General features: G+C 46.2%; 1 pseudogene; it reads right to left on the reverse strand.

Annotated features, from left to right (window-relative positions):
• Nucleotides 1–1111: 1111 nt before the first annotated feature.
• On the reverse strand, nt 1112–20140 carry LOC123776430 (non-selective voltage-gated ion channel VDAC1 pseudogene; annotated as a pseudogene).
• Between the last annotated feature and the right edge of the window lie 1131 nt (nt 20141–21271).

The following is a 21271-nucleotide window of genomic DNA, read 5'->3' on the forward strand; positions in this document are numbered from 1 at the left end:
TTCAGATATTTCATTGTTAGTGTATAGAAATGCAACTTGTTTCTGTGTATTGGTTTTACAGCCTGCAGCTTTACTGAATTCATTGATTAGATCCAACTGTTTTTCAGTTGAGTCTGGGATTTTCAATATACAAGATCACATCATTTGAAAATAATGCCAAATTTCCAGTTGGAATACCTTTTATTTCTTTGTCTTGCTTGATTGCTCTAGATGGGACTTCCAGTATTACGTTGAGTAGGAGTGGTGAGAGTGACCATCCTGAGCTCTCCTCTGGTTTCAATATTTTATTCGAATTTTATTTTAAGTGATGATAATTCAAGCATTTGAAGGGGAGGGGCTAATTCCAAACAAAAGGGAAGACTAAAATGAACCATTAAACTTCTAAAAATCCAACTGAATGGTGATCATGCAACAGAAGTTTGATTCAGATCCCAAGGGTTGTCACCATGTGACTATAGTGACAGACACTCTTCCCATCTTGCAGCTGGAACTCTTGGCAGCAACATCAGACTCTGGTGCAAGGGCAGCAGATCAGTAAGAGAGAGAATTAAGTCCTGAGTCATGGCCTTCATCACATCCGCCCTCTTTACCCCAAAACAGCACAGAGGAAACAGCTACTGTACCCTGCCGACTGTTTGGTGTAAAGAAGATGATAGAATAGGGTAGAATGAGGTCATGAAGATTCTGTCTAAAAACTCCTTTCAGATGAGTTTGTGCACAGCATCAAACAATGAATCTCTCCTCATTCAGGGAAGGAAACCTAGTTTGATTCTCAGAAAGTCACAATCTCAGTCATTTATTCAATATGGATTTACAAAGTGCCTACGTGTTATCAGCTTACACTGGCAGCCATTTCTCTAACAAAAAAAAACCCCTGAGCTCTTTAGAGTGGCCACCAAGTTCCCCGCAAGACTACAGGTGAAAGGATGTTTTTGGAATTGGATTCTTACGTACATTTGTAACCTTCAAGCTAAATCATCTTTAACCTGGAGGTCTAACATGATGTTCAGCAAAATTGCATCCTGAACATACAATATTAAAAGATACATTAAGTTCCAAAGTTAGCTATGCTGCAAAATAGTTTTGAACTGAACAACTGTCTGGTATTCATTTATGCTTGAAATTCCAGTTCCAGACCAGGCTGCTGTCCACCGGCATTGACAGTTTTGCTCCCTGGCAGAGCTGACAGCATCAGTTTGATACCTGGTTTTAGGATCTGAATATACCCTAGACCTATCAGGCTGGAATCATTCCCTTTGGCCAAGAGGCTGGGATCAGGGTCGATCTGATACTTGGCTGCTATTCCAGAGTGAGTGTTACCATTTCCTGCTGTCCAGTTGAGATTGACATAGGTTTCTAGCTTCCTGTTCACCTTCTGGCAAAAGGAGCTGCTGAACTCTGTCCTGTCATTGACATTGATGCAAGCCTGGAATTCATCAGTCTTGTAGCCAACTGCAAATTTGGTCTGGGTCACTTGGGAATTTGTGGTCTCAAAACTCATCTGCTGACCAGTCAGTCAGCCCCAGTAACTCAGCACAGAGCACCCTGAATTGAAGGCCTGGTGATGTGGTAGTCCAGATTGATTTGTTTCTGCCTGTCTCCTGCCTCAAACTTAGCATCCCCCCCTCCCAGGGTTAGGTGAGCCAGATGAGTCAAAGGTCAGCTTCAGTCCATGTGCAGGCTGATCTAACACAGTACTCTTGGTGCCTAGGCATGTGGTTGGGTTCCATTTCTCTGTAATATGGTAGAGATTGGTTTCCAGACTCTGTGAGTTTCGTGAATTGTGTCTTTTAAGGAATTTTTTTTAAAAGATTTTATTTATTTATTTAACACAGATAGAGACAGCCAGCGAGAGAGGGAACACAAGCAGGGGGAGTGGGAGAGGAAGAAGCAGGCTCATAGCGGAGGAGCCTGATGTGGGGCTCGATCCCATAACGCCGGGATCACGCCCTGAGCCGAAGGCAGACGCTTAACCGCTGTGCCACCCAGGCGCCCCAAGGAATTTGATCCTTTTATATAAGATATTAAATTTAGGGCTGGAGAGTTGTTCATGCTATTCCTTTGTTTTCCTTTTCATGTCCATGGGATCTGTAGTGATGGCCCTTCTTTTATTTCCGATAATAGTAATTTGTGGTGGTTTTTTTTTTTTTTTAGTAACTTGGCTAGAGGTTTGTCAATTCTATTGATCTTTTCAAAGAACCAGCTTTTGGTTTTGTTGATTTTCTTTATTGATTGCCTCTGTCCAATTTTATAACTTTCTGCTCTAATTTTGTAATTTCTTTCCTTCTTATTACTTCAGGTTTAATTTTCTCTTCTCTTTCCAGTTTTCTAAGGTGGAAGCTTAGATGATTGATTTAGATCTTTCTCCTTTTCTAGTGTAGCTTTCAACAATATGAATTTTCCTCCAAACACTATTTTCCCTGCAACCTGCAAATTGTGATAAGTTATATTTAATTTAGTTGAAAATATGAAAACATTTTCTCTTAAGAATTCTCTGACCCATTTGCCATTTAGTAGTGTATTTTTTTTGTCACTGAGGATTTGGGGATTTTCTACCTACCCTTCTGTTACTGATTTCTAGTTCATCCCATTGTGGTCAGGGAGCAAACATATGATGTGTTTTATGACTCAGAATGTGGTCTATCTTGGTGCATGTTCTGTTTGAGCCTGAGAAGGATGTCAATTATGCTGTTGTTGGTAAAGTATTCTTTAAATGTCAATTAGATCCAGTTGATTGATGGTGTTGTTCAGTTCAGCTGTGTCCTTATCGATTTTCTGCACGTTGGATGTGTCCGTTACTGATGGTGGCATGCTGGCATCTCCAACAGGGATAGTGGACTCATTCATTTCTCCTTTTAGTTCTATTAGTTTTTGTTTCATGTATTTTGACTCTCTGTTTTTAGGTATAATTACATTAAAGATTATTGTGTCTTCTTGGAGAACTGACCACTGTATCATCATATAATGAATGCCCTTCTTTATCCTGATAATTTTACTTGTGCTGACATCTGCTTTGTCTGAAATTAATATTGCTACTCCACCTTTTTTCTTTTTTTTTTTTAAAGATTTTATTTATTTATTTGATAGAGAGAGAGAGAGTGAACATAAGCAGGGGGGAGTAGCAGAGGGAGAGAGAGAAGCAGACTCCCTGCTGAGCAGGGAACCTGATGCGGGTCTGGATCCCAGAACCCTGGGATCATGACCTGAGCTGAAGGCAGAAGCTTCACTGACTGAGCCACCCCAGCGCCTGCTACTCCTACTCCAACTTTCTTTTGATGAGTGTTAGCCTGGTTTATCTTAATCCAGCCCTTCACTTTTATTTATTTATTTATTTATTTATTTATTTATTTATTTATTTATTTATTTAATTTTTGCGAGAAAGAGTTTGAGCAGGGAAGGGGTGAGGCAGAGGGAGAGAGAGAATCTTAAGTCCCACATGGGGCTCACTTTCACAACCCTAAGATCATGAACTGAGCTGAAATCAAGAGTGTGGCACTTAACAGACTGAGCCACCCAGGCACCCCAGCCCCCCCCCCCCCACTTTTATTTGATCTGTATCTTTGTGTTTAGAGTGGGTTTCTTGTAGACATCATGTAGTTGGGTCTTTTTTTTTTATTATTTTTTTTTGGGGGGGTTCTTATTTTTAAAGTCCGTTCTGACAGTACTTTATTTGGTGTATTTGATCATGGATGTTTAAAAGGGCAATTTATATAGTTTTATTAACATTGGCCATATTTGTTTCTGTTTTCATTTGTTGCTTTTGTTCTTTGTTTCTTTGTCTTCCACTCTTTCTGCATTCTCTGTTTTTTTTTTTTTAAGATTAATTTATTTTAGAGAGAGAGAGAATGCATGGGAGTGGGGGGTGGGGCAGAGGGAGAGAGAAAGAAAAGAATCCTCAAGCAGACTCCCTGTGTGGAAGCTGATGTGGGGCTCGCTCCCAGGATCCTGAGATCATGACCTAAGCAGAAATCAATAGCCTACCACTCAACCGACTGGGCCACCCAGGCACCCCTACATTCTCTGGTTTTATTGAAACATTTACTTATATTAATTTTCCTTCTCTCTTAGCATATCAATTATACTTCTTTTATTACTTTTCTTAGTGGTTACCCTTGAGTTTGCAATGTGCATTTATAACTAATCCAAGTTGGCTCTTGAATAACACTGTGCCATTTCATGAGTACTTCAAATACCTTACACAGAGTATTCCCACTTCCCCTCCCATCCTTTGTAACATTGTGGCCACTCATTTCACCAAGTGGTAAACTACAGTCCCCAAGTTTATTGTTGCTATTATTATTTTGAACAACTGTTCTCTCTTATGTCGATTAAGAATAAGAAAAAGAAAATATTTTATTTTTACCTTCATTTATTCTTTCTCTAACACTCTTCCTTTCTTTATCTAGACCTGAGCTTCTGAGCTATATTTTTCCTTTTTGATGATCATCTTTTTTTTTTTTTTAAAGATTTTATTTACTTATTGGACAGAGAGAGACATAGTGAGAGAGGGAACACCAGCAGGGGGAGTGGGAGAGGGAGAAGCAGGCCCCCGCTGAGCAGGGAGCCCCATGTGGGGCTCGATCCCAGGACCCTGGGATCATGACCTGAGCCGGAGCAGATGCTTAATGACTGAGCCACCCCGGTGCCCCTGATGATCATCTTTTAATGCCTCTTGCACTGAAGGTCTCTTGGTGCCAAATTCCCTCCAGTTTTGTTTGTCTGGGGAGATCCTTATTTCACCTTCACATTTGAAGGATAATTTTGCTGAATACAGAATTCTAGGTTGGTGCTTTTTTTTTTTTAACATCTTAAATATTTTACTCCACTCTCTTGCTTGCATGATTTCTGAAGAATAGTCCTGTATAATTATTTTTCTTGCTTTTCTACGTGTAAGGTGTTCCCTCCACTTCTTCCTCTGGCTTTTTCCAAGATTTTTTTCTTTGTCTCTGATTTTCTGCAGTTTGAATATGATATGCCTAGGCATAGATTTTTAAGGTGTATATATCCTGCTTGATGCTCTCTCAGCTGTCTGGATTTGTAGTTTGCTGTCTATGCTTAATTTTGGAAAATTCTCAGTCACCATGGTTTCTGTATTTTTTTCTGTTCTTCCATTTCTTTCCCTGTTTCCTATCTTCTGGCATTCCCATCATTGGCATGGGATACCTTCTGTAATTGTCCCACAGATCTTGGATAGCCTGTTCCATCCTTGTTATTATTTTTTTCTCTTTGCATTTTAGTTTTAGAATTTCTCTTGGCATTGTTTCAAGTTTATTACTGTCTCCTCCTTCATTAGCCACTCTGGACTATTGATCACTAATCAAAGGCATTAACTTTTGTTACAGTGTTATTTTGATTTCTGCTGTTTAAGATAACTCTTTCTTACAGTTTTCATCTCTCTGCTTTCATTGCCATCGTTTCTTGAACATTGTTCACCTTTTTCATGAGAGTTTTACACATACTAATCATGGTTTTAAACTCTCCGTCTGATAGTTGCGACATCTCTTCCACATCTGAGTCTGGTTCTGATGCTTGCTTTGTTTGTTTAAAATGTGTTTTGTTCCGTCACATGCCTTGTGATTTTTTGCTGAAAGCTGGACATGTTGTACTGGGTGAAAGGAACTGAGGTAAACGGGTGTTTAGTGTGCAGCTTTACGTTTATTTAACTAGGAGTCAGGCTACGCCTACTGGTTGCATTGGCTGTGGGTGTTCCTCTCTCCTGTGTGTTTGGATTTCCGTAGAGACTCTTTTTAAATAAAACCTGAAAGATGTAGTTCTTTCCCTTGTATTCCTCAGTTATTATATAAGAGAAACATTTTATAATCCTATGATTAGACCTCTTTTAGTGACCCCCCCCCCCGGGGGGCCATGACCTCTACAAGTGTTCCTTGGGTTTTTACCCCCGTAGATGAAACAGGCTAGAAGGAGCTGGATCGAGGTATTCCCCTTCCTCTGCGGAATGCTAGAGGTGGCTGTGGTGGTGTGTTTTCTTTCCCCCAGGTGGTAGGCTTTGGAAAATCCCATCACTTAGGCTCTGATGAAATAGTTTCTCTTGAGGGCAGGCTATGTAAACAACAAGGGCTCTCATGTCCACAATAGCCACAGTATGGAAAGAGCCCAGATGTCCATCGACAGATGAATGGATAATGAATATGTGGTGTATATATACAATGGAATATTATTCATCCATCAAACGAATGAAATCTTAACAATTTGCAATGACATGGATGTAACTAGAGGGCATTATGCTAAGTGAAATGAGTTAGAGAAAGACAAATACCATGTGATATCACTCATATGTGGAATTTAAGAAACAAAACAGATGAGCATAAGGGAAGGGAAGCAAAAATAAAATAAGATAAAAACAGAGAGGGAGACAAACCATAAGAGACTCTTAACTCTAGGAAACAGACTGAAGGTTGCTGGAAGGGAGGTGGGGGGGATGGGGTAACTGGATGAGGGACATTAAGGAGGGCACATGATGTAATGAGCACTGGGTGTCATGTGCAACTGATGAATCCCTAAATTCTAACCCTGAAACTAATAATACACTATACGTTAACTAAATTGAATTTAAATTAAAAATTTTAAAAGAAGAACAGGTGCTCTGGGTGTATTTCAGAATTGTTACTTTCCCTTCACCCTGCCATAAGCATGAGGTGATTTTTCTATCTCTACTGTAAGAACCTGGCATGGCCCCTGCCCATCTCCGATTTTTTGAGCAGTGCTTTGCCCTATGACCTCAATTCTCTGATGGGCCTAAGACTAGTTGATTTTCAGTTTCTTTTTGTGAAGATAGGAGTGATGGCTTCCAGGTTCCTTATATGCTGCATTTCTGAAACCAGAAATCTTCTCCTGTACTTCTGAAGGATAGTTTCGCTGGATACAGAATTCTTGCTCTTCAGTTTTTAAATTTCAGTACTTCGAGTACATCGTCTCACTATCTTCTGATCTTTCTGCTTTTTTTTTTTTTAAGATTTTATTTATTTATTTGACAGAGATAGACAGCCAGCGAGAGAGGGAACACAAGCAGGGGGAGTGGGAGAGGAAGAAGCAGGCTCCCAGCGGAGGACCCCGATGTGGGGCTCGATCCCAGGACGCTGGGATCACGCCCTGAGCCGAAGGCACACGCTTAACGACTGCGCCACCCAGGCGCCCCTGATCTTTCTGCTTTTTGATGGTAAATCAGCTGTTGACCTTATTGAGGATGCTTTATATGTGATGAGTCAGTTCTATCGTGCTTTATGATTCTCTGTCTCTGGCTTTCAGTAGCTGAATTATGATATATCTGGTGCGGCTGTCTTTTAATTTATCCTGTTTAGATTTTGTTGCACTCCGTGGTTGGTAGATCCATGTCTTTCATCAAATTTGGGAAATTTGCAGCCATTATTTCTCCCAGTAAATGTTCTACCTGTCTCTCTCTCCTCTCCTTCTAGGAGTCTCAGTAGACATATGTTGGTGCGCTTGATGGTGTCCCCCAAATATCTGAGGTTTTGTTAATTTGTAATATATTCTTTTGTCTTTTCTATTCTTCAGATTGGATAACCTGAATTGTCTTATCTTCAAATTCATGGATTCTTTCTTTTGCCTGTTCAAATATGCTATTGAACAATTTTATTGAATCTCCCATTTTAGTTATTGTACTAATTTTAGCTCCAGAATTTCTGGTTGGTTTCTTTTTATAATCTCTTTCTCTTTATTGATAATCTCTATTTGATGGGCCATCCTTTCCATACTCTGGTTTTTTCACACATTGTTTCCTTTATCCTTCGAGCATATTTAAACTAGTTGACTTTATGCTGTTCATAGTAAGTCCAACATCCGGACTTTTTCAGTGAGTTCTTACTGATTCTTGTCCCTATGTGTATGGGCTATGCTTTCTTGTTCCTTGGCACGCCTCGTAACTTTACATTTTGTGTATTATAATGGGGCAGCATTGGATTCTCCCCCTTCCCCAGGGCTTGTTGTTTTTGCTTCTTGTTGTAATAGCGGTTTTTTGCTTAGTGACTTTTCTAAACGAATTTTGTGAAGTCTGTGTTCTTTGTCAGGTATGGCTGCTGGAGTCTCTGTTCCATTAGCTCAGTGGTCAGCTAATCATTCAGCAGAGATTCTTCAAATGACTGGGACAAAAAACCCTCCAGTCTCTGCTGAGGGGCTCTGTGTTGGGGCATAACTTCAACAATCAATGAGACAGTTCACAACTGTACCTTCACTTAGCTTTCACAGAGCCTCAAGGTCACCCACAGGTGAGAGCTTATGGTCTCTCCTGACCCTTTACACAGCCCTGGGCATGCCTGTGGCCTTCTAGATTCCCAGAAATATGTGGGGGCTTTTCAAGCCCTTATTCCCCAGAGCTCCTCATGTCCTAGTCTTTCTACCTCCACCTTTTGGCCAATCTGTTGTGATCTGTTTTCCACCACCTCACGCATCAGTGACTAAAACATTTGCCTGGAAAAGTTTTCAACAAATGGCCCCCAGATAGCAGTTTTATCGTGAGGCCAGAAATCCAAGCCTTTCGAGCATGTCTTCCAGGGAACCTCCAGACAGATCAAATAATAGCAATTCTTTGCAAATAAGGTCCATTGTGCCCCCTCTGGTGCCTGACCCAGCGATGAAGACCTTTACTTTAAAGGCTAACACTCACTGAGGTCATGGGGGATGGGCTAGGGTAAGTGGAAATGCTGCTTATGGGTATTCCAGCATTTTTCTGGAGTAAGTGCCCCCCATGGTTTTGTGTAGATTCCAGAGTTCCAAAGGAGTTTATTCTGCCTGGTTTTTGTTTGTTTTGTTTCATTGATTTTTATGCAGATGTGGATTTTCGGAGTTCCTTACTCGGACAATTTTTGCTCTCATCACTCATGAGTGAGTTTCTTAAGAGTAAGTAAGTTCTGTATTTCATTTACCTACGTGCTGAGCAAACTTTTGGTCACAAGATAGAGGTTTGCTACATACTTGTTGCATAATGAATGCATGGATCCGCAGGAATCGAAAATAGAGACATTTGAGAAGCTTGGCTGTGACTGGAAGTAGGTATGTGGTGCCTGGAGGGGGGCTGGTTTTGAGGGAGGGTTTTTTTTTAATTGAGCACATTTATAGGATGTGGTGAGGAAACCACTGGAGTGGGAACATTAAAAAATCTCTACTACTACGTGGCTGTGCTCACCATCTTTGTTTTTGGCAATGGTGTGACTCCGGCTCTAAGTCAGCCTGCAGTTCCCTCCATCCTGAGCTCTTTCCTTTCACATCTGTCTGCTTAGTGTCTCTACAGTAGATGTGTATGCGTAAATAGATTCTTTTTTACAATGCTTTTGTGAGATAAAATTCACATACCGTAAAATTTCACTTGTTTTAAGTATATGGTCCCAGTGATTTTTAGTGTATTTATAGAGTTGTGCAACCATCACCACTATTATCCAATTTTAGAACATTTCCAGTGCCTCAGAAGGGTCCCTTGTGGCCGTGTGCAGTCCTCCCTGCCCCTTGCCCCTAGTGTCTGGCAAGCATGGGTCCACTTTCTGTGCTTGTGGAGTTTAGGTTTTGTGCTCACTGAGGGAGCTGGAGCGTGGCGCCACATTCCTTCTCAGGCAGAGCTGAGGACCCCGCCCACCCTGTGTGCTCAAACCACAAGCCAGGTTAGCTGGGAAACCTCAGTGGGTCCTTCCCGACAAGGATGCCTGCTAGAATAAAGCCCACTGCCCTAAGGCAACCAATATACGTCATAAATTAGCTTATCTTGGGGTGCTGGGTGACTCAGTCCATTAAGAGTTCAACTCTTCATTTCAGCTCAGATGTCAGAGTCATGAGCTCGAACCCCGCATTGGGCTCTGTGTTGCGTGGAGCCTGCTTAAGATTCTCTCTCTCCCTCTGCCCATCTCTCCCCCCCCCCCATGCTCTCTCTTTCTCTAAAAAAAAAAAGAAAATATTAGCTTGTCTCCTCTCCTTTCCTCCTACAGTGGCATTAGCTATGGAACATCCTTGGGAAAACTGAAAAACAGTCCTTCAGATCACGTGTCGGTGGGCTAATTGTCTTGCGGAATCCTGACTGAGAGGGCTTTAATGACAAAGCATGGGGAACAGGATCAGGCCTTCAGAGACTTCTGAACCAGTCGTTATTTTAACAGGTGATTATGAGCCGCCTCTCCACGCCCAGATACCCCACGTCAGGTGTTGTGCAGAGCTAAGGATGCAGGATTTCCACCTTGGAGGAGCTGACAGCCTCTCAGGGTTGCTGATGACAGACTTGCCCATGACATTGTCAGACAGAAGGCAGCACAATACCAGGTGGCAGGAGGACTCTCCTTGGGTGCCTCACTGGGAGGAGAGCTCTGTGGTCCTAGAAAATTAAGCAGGCTGGGGGCTACTAGGCAGACAGTCCCCCAATCTGTACCCTTCTGGGGAAGAATGTTTTAAATTTCTATGTTCATGGAAGCCAAAGATGAGCGTTTTATTAGGTGGGAGATGTAGTGAGCTGGAATGAGTCTCATCTTCAGTGGTGTGATCTTGTTCAGGAAGCGGACCTCCAGATGGTCTTGGACTCCTTGGTGAACCACAGAAACACCAGTTCATTTAATGAAACATGCAAGTTAGGAATGTGTATTTGCATACCGTGAAGTAATGTCAAGCACATGTGAAAACACATTACGAAATACCACAAGGCATTTCACGGATGTCCTGCTGTGTCTGATTTTTCTAACACTCATTTGCTATTCATTCATTCCTTTTCTGCCAGCTCTTGTTGGATAATTGGTACTAGGTTGCAGATTTTAGGAAAAATCTAGGATAAAAACTCAGAACTGGGAAAATTCTATCCAATCTTTGTGTATGCATACGAGGGGGCAAAGAATGGTACCATTTAGTTTTAGCTGCAGGACACCTCGTGCAGGGCAGGGAGAGGGGGCAGGGCTTGAGAACCACTCACTACACGTCGCTGGGGAGGCTTGTGTAGGAGTTCTCCACAAATGGCGGAAGCCCTTCTTTATCCACTGCCTACTGGCCATTCCTTATCCTTTTCCATGGGGAGCTGCATTCTGGCCTCCTGCTGACTCACTCTGTGATGGGGAAATGGGGAACCCAGATGGCTAAGAGTTCTAGACCCAGTTGGTGCACCATTACCTGGTGACTTTGGGCAAGCCAAAGATCTCTTTTGATTTATTTTCCTTATCTGCAAAATAGAAACGATAATATGCCCTTGCTGCCGTCTCAATTTTTTCATTATATTTAACGAATAAATATAAAGACTAATTGTTTTGCTTGAGGATTGCGTATTCACGGTTCAGTCTCTCCCTGGGGGGATTCCCGATGGCTGCCTCCATGATGGTCCCCAGTGGTCCCACCTTGTGGGATTCATGCCCCATGTGTCAGCCTCTCACAGTTGGATTGTCCTGTGTGTCCAGAGTGTGGCAGGAATGATGTCATGCCACCTGAGATTAGGCCATAGAAGGCCCCAGTGTGTCTCTGTCCTGCTCACTCACTCTGGGGAAGCCAGCTGCCTTGTTGCCACCAGCCGTCCTGTGGAGCATCCCACCTCATGAGGCCCCAGACCAACAGCCATCTGACTTCAAAGTGGCTGCTCCCTAGAAGTACATGTTGCAGCCCTTCATACCTTCAGATGACTGCAGCCCTGGTCACTGCTTTGCTGGAATCTTGAGAAATCCAAAGCCAAAGAGACTCGGCTGAGTCGTTCCAAGACTCCTGACTCTCAGAGATGACCTTGTGAGTTAATAACGCTTGCTGGTTTCCTGCTGCGTTCTGGGGTAACTTGTTATACAGCCATAGGTAACTAATACATTCCTCAAATAGAAAAATGTGTGTATTTGCCCATAGAACCATGTTGGTCACATGGAGGGTACTCAGTTCAACCAACCCTTGAAAAGCAAAAGTGAAAGTGAATGACGGAATGGCCAGAAGGTAGAATGTAGACGTGTTCAGAAGATTTATTCCCTGTTGAGGCCGTCTGTCCTGCACAAATGCCCAGAATGATGCCATAGGTACTTTTTCACCAGCTTCCATGACCTGCCAGCAGATGTGTTTCCAGGCCTGACAGCCAGAGCCATGGTTTCAAAGGAGTCCTGCCTGCCGCCTCTCCTGCACGGCGTGGCCCTGTGTGCGACCCTCTGGTCACGGCAGCCTCTGGAGGGACAGGGGACATCGGGAGCCCGAACGGGAGAAGCCAAAATGTCAGTGTGAGGAGCTCGTCCTGTCTTCCTGTCCAGCTCCATCCAAACCTTCCTGTGTCTGTGCATGCTCTTTGCCCCGCCATCAGCCGGCTCCCGGTTGCTGCCCTGCTGGACCCGACAGGCTGACAAGCAGGTGGCAGTCGCAGGGACTCGCGCAGCTGTCACCCCGGCCCAGGCAGTGTCTTCACGTCGAGGCTGGGGGTTGCAGCTCCCAGGACGTGCGGCTGGCACAAAGGAGATACAAAGGAAGGACGGCACAAGCGGACACACACTGAGCCCACGAGAGCAGACGGGGACGCTCGTCCATCCTCATTGCCTCTGACCTCCTGGCATGCTTGTCCCACAGGAATCAGGGCCTCTCATCAGGGAGCTGCACACACACCCCTCTGGGGAAGGTGGGCAGTAGCCAGCGCCCATGACAGGAGTTGGCAGGTGAGGGCCGCGCGGGAGCTGCCGTGGAAGTTTGGTGTCAGGCTTCTTGTCTGTTGGTAAAAATTATTGAGGATCCCACAGATTTTTGTTTATGCGGGTTATGGCTGTAGATATTTATCATCCTAAAAATTAAAGATATTGAAAACTCTTTATTTATAAATAAGAATAATAAACTATTACATGCTAATATAAATGACATCTTTTAATAAAAATAACTTTATTTTCCAAGATTAAAAATATTCAATGAGCAGAAGGATGGTATTTAATGTTTTGAAATATCTGTAATGCCTATCTATTAAGATTATTTAATGACTGTTAAGATTCCCATTCTGCCTTCAGTCCGCTGTGATATCACTCATCCTATAACCTCTGGAGAGTTCCATGGTACACATAAAAGAAGTAGAGAGAAAAAGGCAAATAGTCTCTTAGTGTTACGATGAGAATTGCTTTGACTCTGCGGAGTCCTTGGGAGGGGGCACTGCAGGATCTGTGCCTAGGAGCTGCTGTGGTTTGCGGGACAGAGGTCGGCCTTGCAGCTGTGTGCACGGACTCTGAGCGGGCCAGCCCTACAAGGAGCCTTGCCGAGTTCTAAGACCTGCTTCAACACATTCCCCGAGGCTGTCCACATGGCCAGGGGAGTCCCAGGTGGGAGAACTGGCCTTGTTGTGGGCCCTTACAGATTTCAACGCCCCGGCCCGTCCCTGCCGTGTATGCTGGGAGGACTCCAGACCATATCACTGCACCGTTTGCCTGATTATCACGGAGGTTCCACGTGGCTCCGCCTTCTTCCTGGGCTATTTCCTTTTGAGTTGATTATAAAGCAAAACTCTTCTCCTGGGATATATGAACATACTTATTAAGATGCGAACTGCTGTTCAAAATGGTGTAGATTCCGGTAACATCCTTTTTACAAAGCAAAACCTTTATTTGGAAAAAGAATTCTCTAAAAGATCCGCATTTTCTTTTTACCCTGGTCCCCAGCCCAGTTTTTAGAAATATTTTTGGAAAGTACCTATTTGTGATACCGACCGCCCCGACGTTATTTGGACATAGGCACATTGTTACGGTCGTTGTCCTGTCCCTGAAACTTTGTGGACTGAAGATAATGGCATGGCTAGATTCTCTTGAAGTCATGTGTCCAAATACAATGTGATCTTCTCTGAATACAAATTAAAGTTACAAACACTTTCTGTGTCATGTCTTTCTGTGATTCTAAAACTGCTGCCTGTTTCTTGTACCCAGACTGGATAATGCAGGATATGAAAAAGTCACCTGTAAACTTACTGTCCAAACATAACATTGTAGCAAATGTCTTCCCCGTCGTTTTTCCGAGCTGTTGTATGCCTACGGTCTCATGCATGCATTTACATTTGTAGGACTTCTAAACAAAATGGAGTGTTCATTCCACGTCTTGATAAACCTCAGGCATCCATTCGGAGCATTGCGGTGAGCTGAGATGTCCCCTTGCCCACCAGGTCTTCCCAGGAGGGGGGAGCAGGCGCCAGACACAAAATAGCTTTGAGTCCCCATAGTCAGTGAAGGACACGGGGTGAGGTGAGGTATGGGACATCAGTTGTCATCGATTCTCAGTGCGGGGAGGAGAGACCCAGGCCCACCTCAGCAGTTCGCGGGAGGCATGGCAGGGCCAGGCACTCAGCCTCGGAGAGGTGGTGGGTCTCAGAGGGCAGGAGTGGCCAGGAAGGAGGGTCAGACAGAGTGAGCAGCCTGGCATGCGTATGTGCGTGTATGTGGTGTATGTGTGTGTCTGTGTGTACATGGTGTGTAGTGTGTAATGCGTGTGCGTGTATGTGGTGTGTGTATGTACTGTAGGAATGCTTCACGTGACCGTGGAGGAGGCTGGGAAGTCCCCCGACCTGCGGGGGGCAGGCTGGAGACCTGGGAGCTGGGGTGTGGGTGTGAGCCTGAGCCCGAAGCCCCGAGAGCCAGAGCACAGAGACGCACATGGTGGTCGGGGGGCAGGAGAAGACCGTGTCCCCGCTCAGCAGTCAGGCACAGGGGGGCTGACTGCCCTTTCTGCCCTATCTGGGCCTCCGTGGATGAGCCCCACCCTCACTGCTTTACTCAGTGTACAGATTCAGGTGTGAATCGCCCAGAATCGTGTTTAACTACATACCTGGGCCCCTGTGGTCCAGGCCACGTGACACATAAGATTGGCCATCACACCCCAGGAGTGAGACAGACCCACTAGCCTGGAACCCTGAACCTGTCCTGGTCTGCGGCTTCTAGACCCTGTCCAGGTCTAGAACTGGTGTAAGGGAGCCTGAGCCCACGTGGGCATAGGAGGAGCACGACGTGGAAGAGGAGCACCACCTGGCGGAAGAGCACCACGAGGGGGAGGAGCACCACGTGGGGGAAGAGCACCACGTGGGGGAAGAGCACAACGAGGGGGAGGAACACCATGTGGACTGGTGCCTGGAGTGGAGACCAAGGCTGAGGAGGGCAGTCCTGGCTCCCTGTGCCTCCGGATCAAATCCTGGGGCTCCCCCCACTTGGCAGGTCCACTGGCCATGCCTTCTTTACCTTTTCATTTCTCAGTGGGCAAACAACCGTGGTCATTTCCATATCTTGGATTGTGAGTGATGCTGCAATGAACATGAGAGTGCAAGTATCTCTTCTAGATCCTGTTTTCATTTCCTGTGGATATGTACCCAGAATGGGATTGCTGGATCCTATCCTAGCTCTATTTTCCACTTTTTGTGGAACCGCCATCACTGACTGCTCCGGGAGTTTCCCCAGGTTGCACGAGGCATGGGATTTGCAAAACAGAAGATCCGTGTCTGCTGGCAGTTGGCTGACCTCAGAGACAGTCATGATGTGTCAAGAGGAGGTGTGGGGAGGAGACAACCTGTGGGAGACCCCATCATCTGAGTGTTGGCTCCTCCGAGATTCCTTAGCAATAAGCAATGTGTGGCTCATCCACACGTTCCACTTCCGAAGTTTCTGCGGATAAAGGTGTGAGTGCTCTCTACCTGGAGCTTGCACGTGGGAGTCTAGGAGTTTCCCAGAGTAACCCAAGGGGTTGGAGTGGAGAGAAGATGGAAAAGGAGGCGAGTCAGCTTCTGCCTGATCCCCAGGCAGGGGATCTGTGTGGCCAGGCCAAAAAAAGGTGCCCTTGGGAAGATATCAGTTATCTGAATGGTCAGAAAAAAATGGGTATTTTCTTCTTATGGCAAAAATATAGCCCAAGCCTCCATGGGTTTGAACCAGGCAAAGACCCAAGAGTAACTAAGTGGCTCTCTAGTGTTTAAGCTGATGCCCGTCCAGCAACAGTTCATCTCAAGCCCAGAAGAGAAGCCCCTGGGAACTCACACATTGTTTGTTCATGTCTCTGTGTCATGAACCAGCCTGGGGGGGGGGGTGCTCCAGCCCAGGAAATGAATATGTCGTGCGCACAATAAATGGGGTTCATGGTCACTGATGGGCCGACAGACTGGAGCTTCTGGGGGGAGGACTGACCCAGCATCTCCCTGGAGCACAGGGCTGCAGAATGAGCCCCTGTGGGACTGCAGGTGGTCACAGGGCATCCTGGACATTGATGCCCGGCCAGGGGGCGGTCCCTAGGCTGGTCATCTCTGGTTGTACTTTGTTTGTGTCCCAACGGGCCATTCAGCCAGCAAACATTCACTGAACACCCACTCTGAGCCAGACGTGTTGAAAGTGCACAGAACGCCTCCATGAGCAAAGAGGCCAAGATGCCGACCCTTTAATGGGGACACGGGTAGTTATGATAAATACAAGAACACGGATCATCGTCATGTGCCGGCAGGTTGTTCTGGGTGCCAAGGTGGGAACGGGCTGGGCCAGACCTGCTGGACTAACCACCAGGGGGCAGCCTCCTCCCAGCTAGCCCGCAGTCCTCCTCTGGGTGCCGGTCTCTATGCTGGGCTGGGGCGTTTTGCCAAGAGTGGAGCCCAAGCTCGGTGTCTGTCCTGATACAGCAGGACACCAGAGGGCCCTAGAAAGGGGCATAGGAAGAGTGCAGACTCCTGCTTGACTGCCTGCCCAGACCCTTGACAAGCAGGTCCCCAACCTGGGATACCAATCTGAGGACTGGCCCTGGGTGGGGCAGGCAAACCGTCCTTCAAAGCCTGGCCTGTCCTTTTTGGAAAGTGGGAGCCAGAAATAAGCAACCGTTCTCTTGTAAGGGTTTAAAGCCATATCATCAGCTGCGATTTTAAACACCCCCAAGTTTGGGTAGTTAATAACAGAAACGTTAAGCATATTTAAACACTTTTGGATGCAGTTGAAAATCTGGAATCAAACTTTAAAGGAAAGTAACTTTGAAATGAGGTAAAAATCGGAACAATCAGTGAGGATCTTGATGAGAAAAGTATGTCCCCAGCCTGAACATTTTGCCACCAAGAACGTTTCACAGGAGGCAATTAAGCAAGGAGTTGCATCTACGGGAGTATCAATAAGACACAGCAAGGCTAACCGTTCCCATTCACACAACTGCATTTCTCGTGCACGCCTGGCAACTGCCCTCCCTGGAAACCTCCTTTTTCAGGTAGTGGCTCCCTTTGCTCTGTGTCGACCGGGCGTCTGCACATGGGCAGAGCTGCTTTCCCTCCTACTTTAATTCTCAAAGTGCATTGCTTTTTAATTTCCTGGAGTCGGTTTTCTGTGCAACCCTCTTTTCTTCAGCATACAAAGCAGTGCTAATTTTATACATTTACAGAGTTGCTTCTCCAAGGAGAAGCACACCCTGGGAAGAAAAATGAAAATTTCCTTGGGTGAGATCGCAGTGGCGACTGGGGGCTCGCGCTGCAGACGCTTTACCTTCTCGAGAACTGTCCCCGGACGTCCAGCTATGAGGCGGTGTCTGCTCACGTTTTGTGAGCTTGGGGAGAGAGGGTGGGGTCTGAGGAATCAGCACAATGGGACTTGCTGTTGTCTAATAAGCCCAACGGGAGACAAGGTAGGAAGGTAAATACACACACACACACACACACACACACACACACACTTTTAAATCAGTGCATCAACCGATCATGTCATAATGCTGCTTTTCAAACTTTTCCTTTTCTTTTTTGCTTGTCTTCTGTGGTCGTTCCCCCGGAGACTCATCCCTGCGTCCTGCACAGGCGTGGCGACCGCGCGTGGCAGGTGGCTCTCGGCGCACGCATGCGCGCGCTCAGGTGGCGCTCACCGCGCAGGTGCCCACACGCCTGCCTGTGCGCTGAGGGGCGGGTGCGCTGCATTGTTCTGAAAGCGGGTGTTAAAATATTCTGCTTGGTCTTCCGTGAACCTGAATTATTTTGATCCCCATTAAAAAGCATTTAATTGAGCTCCAACTTTGACCACTATGAATGATGCTTCAGTAAGTACTTCCGTCCTTGCATTTTAAAAAACACGATATTTTTTAGAGCAATTTAAAGTTTATTGCAAAATTAAGAAGAAGGTGCAGGGATTTCCGCATACCCCCTGCCCACTCCCAGCACCCACCAGCAACATCCCCACCAGATGGTGCATTTGTCACACTGGATGGATCTGCATGGATGCATCATCATCACCCAGGCTCGTGGCTCGCATTGGGGTCACGCTTGGTGTTGTGTGTTCTGTGGGTTGGGACACATGTATGACAATGTGTATCTGGCAGTACAGTGTCATACAGCGTAGACTCAGTGCCCGAAGAATCCCCTGCGCGCCGCCAGCTCACCCCTCCCTCTCCTTAGCTCCTGGCAACCACTGATCTCTCTACCGGCTCCAGGGTTTTGCCTTTTCCGGAACGTCAGCGCATTGAAATCATAGACGCCCTTTTATTTCTGCAGGGTACATGAAAGGTGGATATAGAATTGTTAGTTTCGATTTTCAGTTTTCTTTGCTCATCTTTATCCGCTGTAGATGCTGGAAAGGTAAAACCCTACCTGGTAAAGCTTCACAGCTGGAATGGCCAGTAGACCGCGTCTATGGAGGCCAAGGGGTCTTTGCTGAGGCTCTTCCGATACCACCTTCTTCCTGCTTGAAATGCAGCTGCGCTGAGCCGGACAGAGAGTCGGGAGAGAGGGAGCCAGCTCTGTAAGTCAGCCAGTAGCTCAGCAAGTGTTTACTGAGCATCTACTATGTTCTGGTGCAGGCTTGACGGACACAGAGACACAGATACAAACGGAGAGGCCAGAGAACAAAGGGATGTGTGTGAGTGGTTTGTGGGACGGTGCCACGTGCCACGAGGCCGTGACACACCAGAGCGACCGTGGTCGGGGTCAGGCGGTGCTCGCACAGGCCTAACGAGGACCTGGAATGGGAAGGGGTAGGAGCGTTCCCGGCACAAACGGCGCTGTGGGAGGAGGGCAGGAGCCTGGCGGGCTCCCTGGAGCAGAGGAAAGCCAGTGTGGCTAACAGCCAGCGCAGGAGACACAGGAGGGGCCGGGCCAGATGCGGCCTTACTGCTCGCTCAAGGCTTTCGAACTCAGGGGTGAGGAATGGGTGTTGGGGTTGATAGTTTCCTGATGTAACTTCCCCCATTTTTAAGTTTATTGTAACACGACGTAGCGATGAAAATCACTTCTACTTTTTTCCAGAGTTGTCTGATTGAAGCGACTCAAAATGGACGGCTGTTAAAGTTTTGCCACTTGCAGCCTCCCCTTGCTGTGCGCACACACCCCCCCCAACGGCCGGGGGGCTGCGGCTGGGCCTTGCCTGGACCCTGTCAACCCCGGGAGCGGTTGGTCTTTTAAGCACTCCCCGTCCAACGGGTGGGAAATGAGGTTTCATTATTTCTTGCACTTCTTTTCCTGGGTGTGCGGCTGAATTTCTCTGTGATGCTACGATATCACCAAACCCTTGTTTCTCTTTAGGGGTTTATACTTTCTTAAAATGAGCTGTGGGATTGAAGAATAGGGATAGTGAATGGATTTAGGACTTTCTGTCTTCCTCCGGTCGCTCCTCTCTACAGATGTGAGATACGCCTAGAGTGCTTTAGTCCTACGTTCAACGGGGACGTAGTGATGACATTGAAGAGGACTGGTGGGGAAGGTGCCCTCAGACGTGAGCTGCGTGGCTGTTGGTCCCCTCGTAGGGGTACAGGGAGGAGCACAGGACGTGTGCAGAGACCCTGGTATGACACTCTCGCTTTAAAGAATGTCTCCACCAAAAGCTGCTGCTTCTTTCCTACTATTTGCTCTTGAGATACTTCTGTGGAGAACTGCAAACCGATGAGCCAGTAGCCTCAATACACTGAAGGAAAACATTGTAGCACTGTGTTTTTAAAGCACAGGCATGTCATCAGCACAAGCAAGAAGAAGTAACAGATGTGGGAAAATATGATAATTCATTATGAATTCCGTGCATCTTCTCATGGGGGGGTAGGCGAACGCAGGGACCACATCATCCGCCATACTGTGGGCGCTTACCCGGTGCCGGGCACCCGAGTGCATGATCTCCATCACCCCCTGAGGTGGACCACGCAGTTTACGCTGCAGAAACCGGTCATAAACCTGGAAACTGGGAAGCACCAGTACAAATGCCTGGATAGGCCAGCACTCTGGCACCTGTGCATTCCCGATTCCCTGCATAGCAGTCGCCCGCGGCCCCCCGAGGTCCCACGTGGTCCGTACAAACCCAAACCTTTGGTGTATACATACACTGACAAATGGCAGCTAAGAGAAACAAGAAAGCTTTTTGAGAAAAGAAATCCATTCCTTTTTCTCAAGAAAATGCTTCTATTCTTTTGTGGCTTTTCAGAAAAACCATTGCCCCCCCAAAATCATTCTTCAAATATTGAAATGAACACTGATTGGATTGCATGGGATTTCCATGTAGGAGCGCACGTGTGGCCTTGGGGCCCATAAGGAATGTTTGTGCACGGTGAGTCCCACAGGCTCATGACCAAGGGCTCGGGAAACACTTCATCCTCCGTGCTCTGAGCACCGAGAGCGTGTGCGTGGGAGGACCACCCCCGCATCCCCACAGGGAAGCTGTGATCACTGCATTGATCTCCCCGGGCCTGTCAGTTTGCATCTGGACCCAGGGAGCTGATGAGGTTGTGGATGGTTGAGCCTGGAAACATCCTCCATTTGAAGCAGCTTCCTTCGGTTCCCTCATCTTCATTGTGCCTTTAAAGTAGCCTGGCCACTGTGTTGCCCCACAAGGACCAAATATTCTTGCTGTGGGGAGCACGAATGAGCGCAGTTACATTTCTCAGAAGCTACTTGTTCGTTGGTGATCTTGGAAATACTTCTAATGCCTGGGGATAATAAGCTATCTCACCATGTGCTGCAGAAACTTAACTTTGCCAAAAATATGGGTTTTCAAAGACACAAATACGGCATACAAATAAAAAAATCATTTCTGGCTGGCTCCCCATGCTCATTCACTGAAAAGGAGAATTTCTTGTCAAAGGAGTTTAGATTCTCTTGGTTCCATTTCATAGATTTGGGAGGAAGTTAACCAAGCAAGTTGATCCAAAGTAGTAGCTTTGCTTTGTTTAAGTTGTAGTGAAGGGGAGTATATTAGAGTTCTCCCTAGAAGCAGATTGCATAGGATATATATAAACACCCCTCCCTCCCTCCATCCCTCCCTCCCTTCCTTCTTCCCTTCATTAATTAATTTATTTATTATGAAGAATTGACTCGTGTGATCATGGAGACTAAGTCCAAATCTACAATAGGGGCCCAGCAGGCTGGAGACCCAGGGAAGCCAATGGT

The sequence above is a fragment of the Ursus americanus genome, chromosome 34 (genome assembly GCF_024610735.1).
Source record: "Ursus americanus isolate L20-20 chromosome 34, mUrsAme1.1.p, whole genome shotgun sequence".
Classification (NCBI taxonomy): Eukaryota; Metazoa; Chordata; class Mammalia; order Carnivora; family Ursidae; genus Ursus; species Ursus americanus.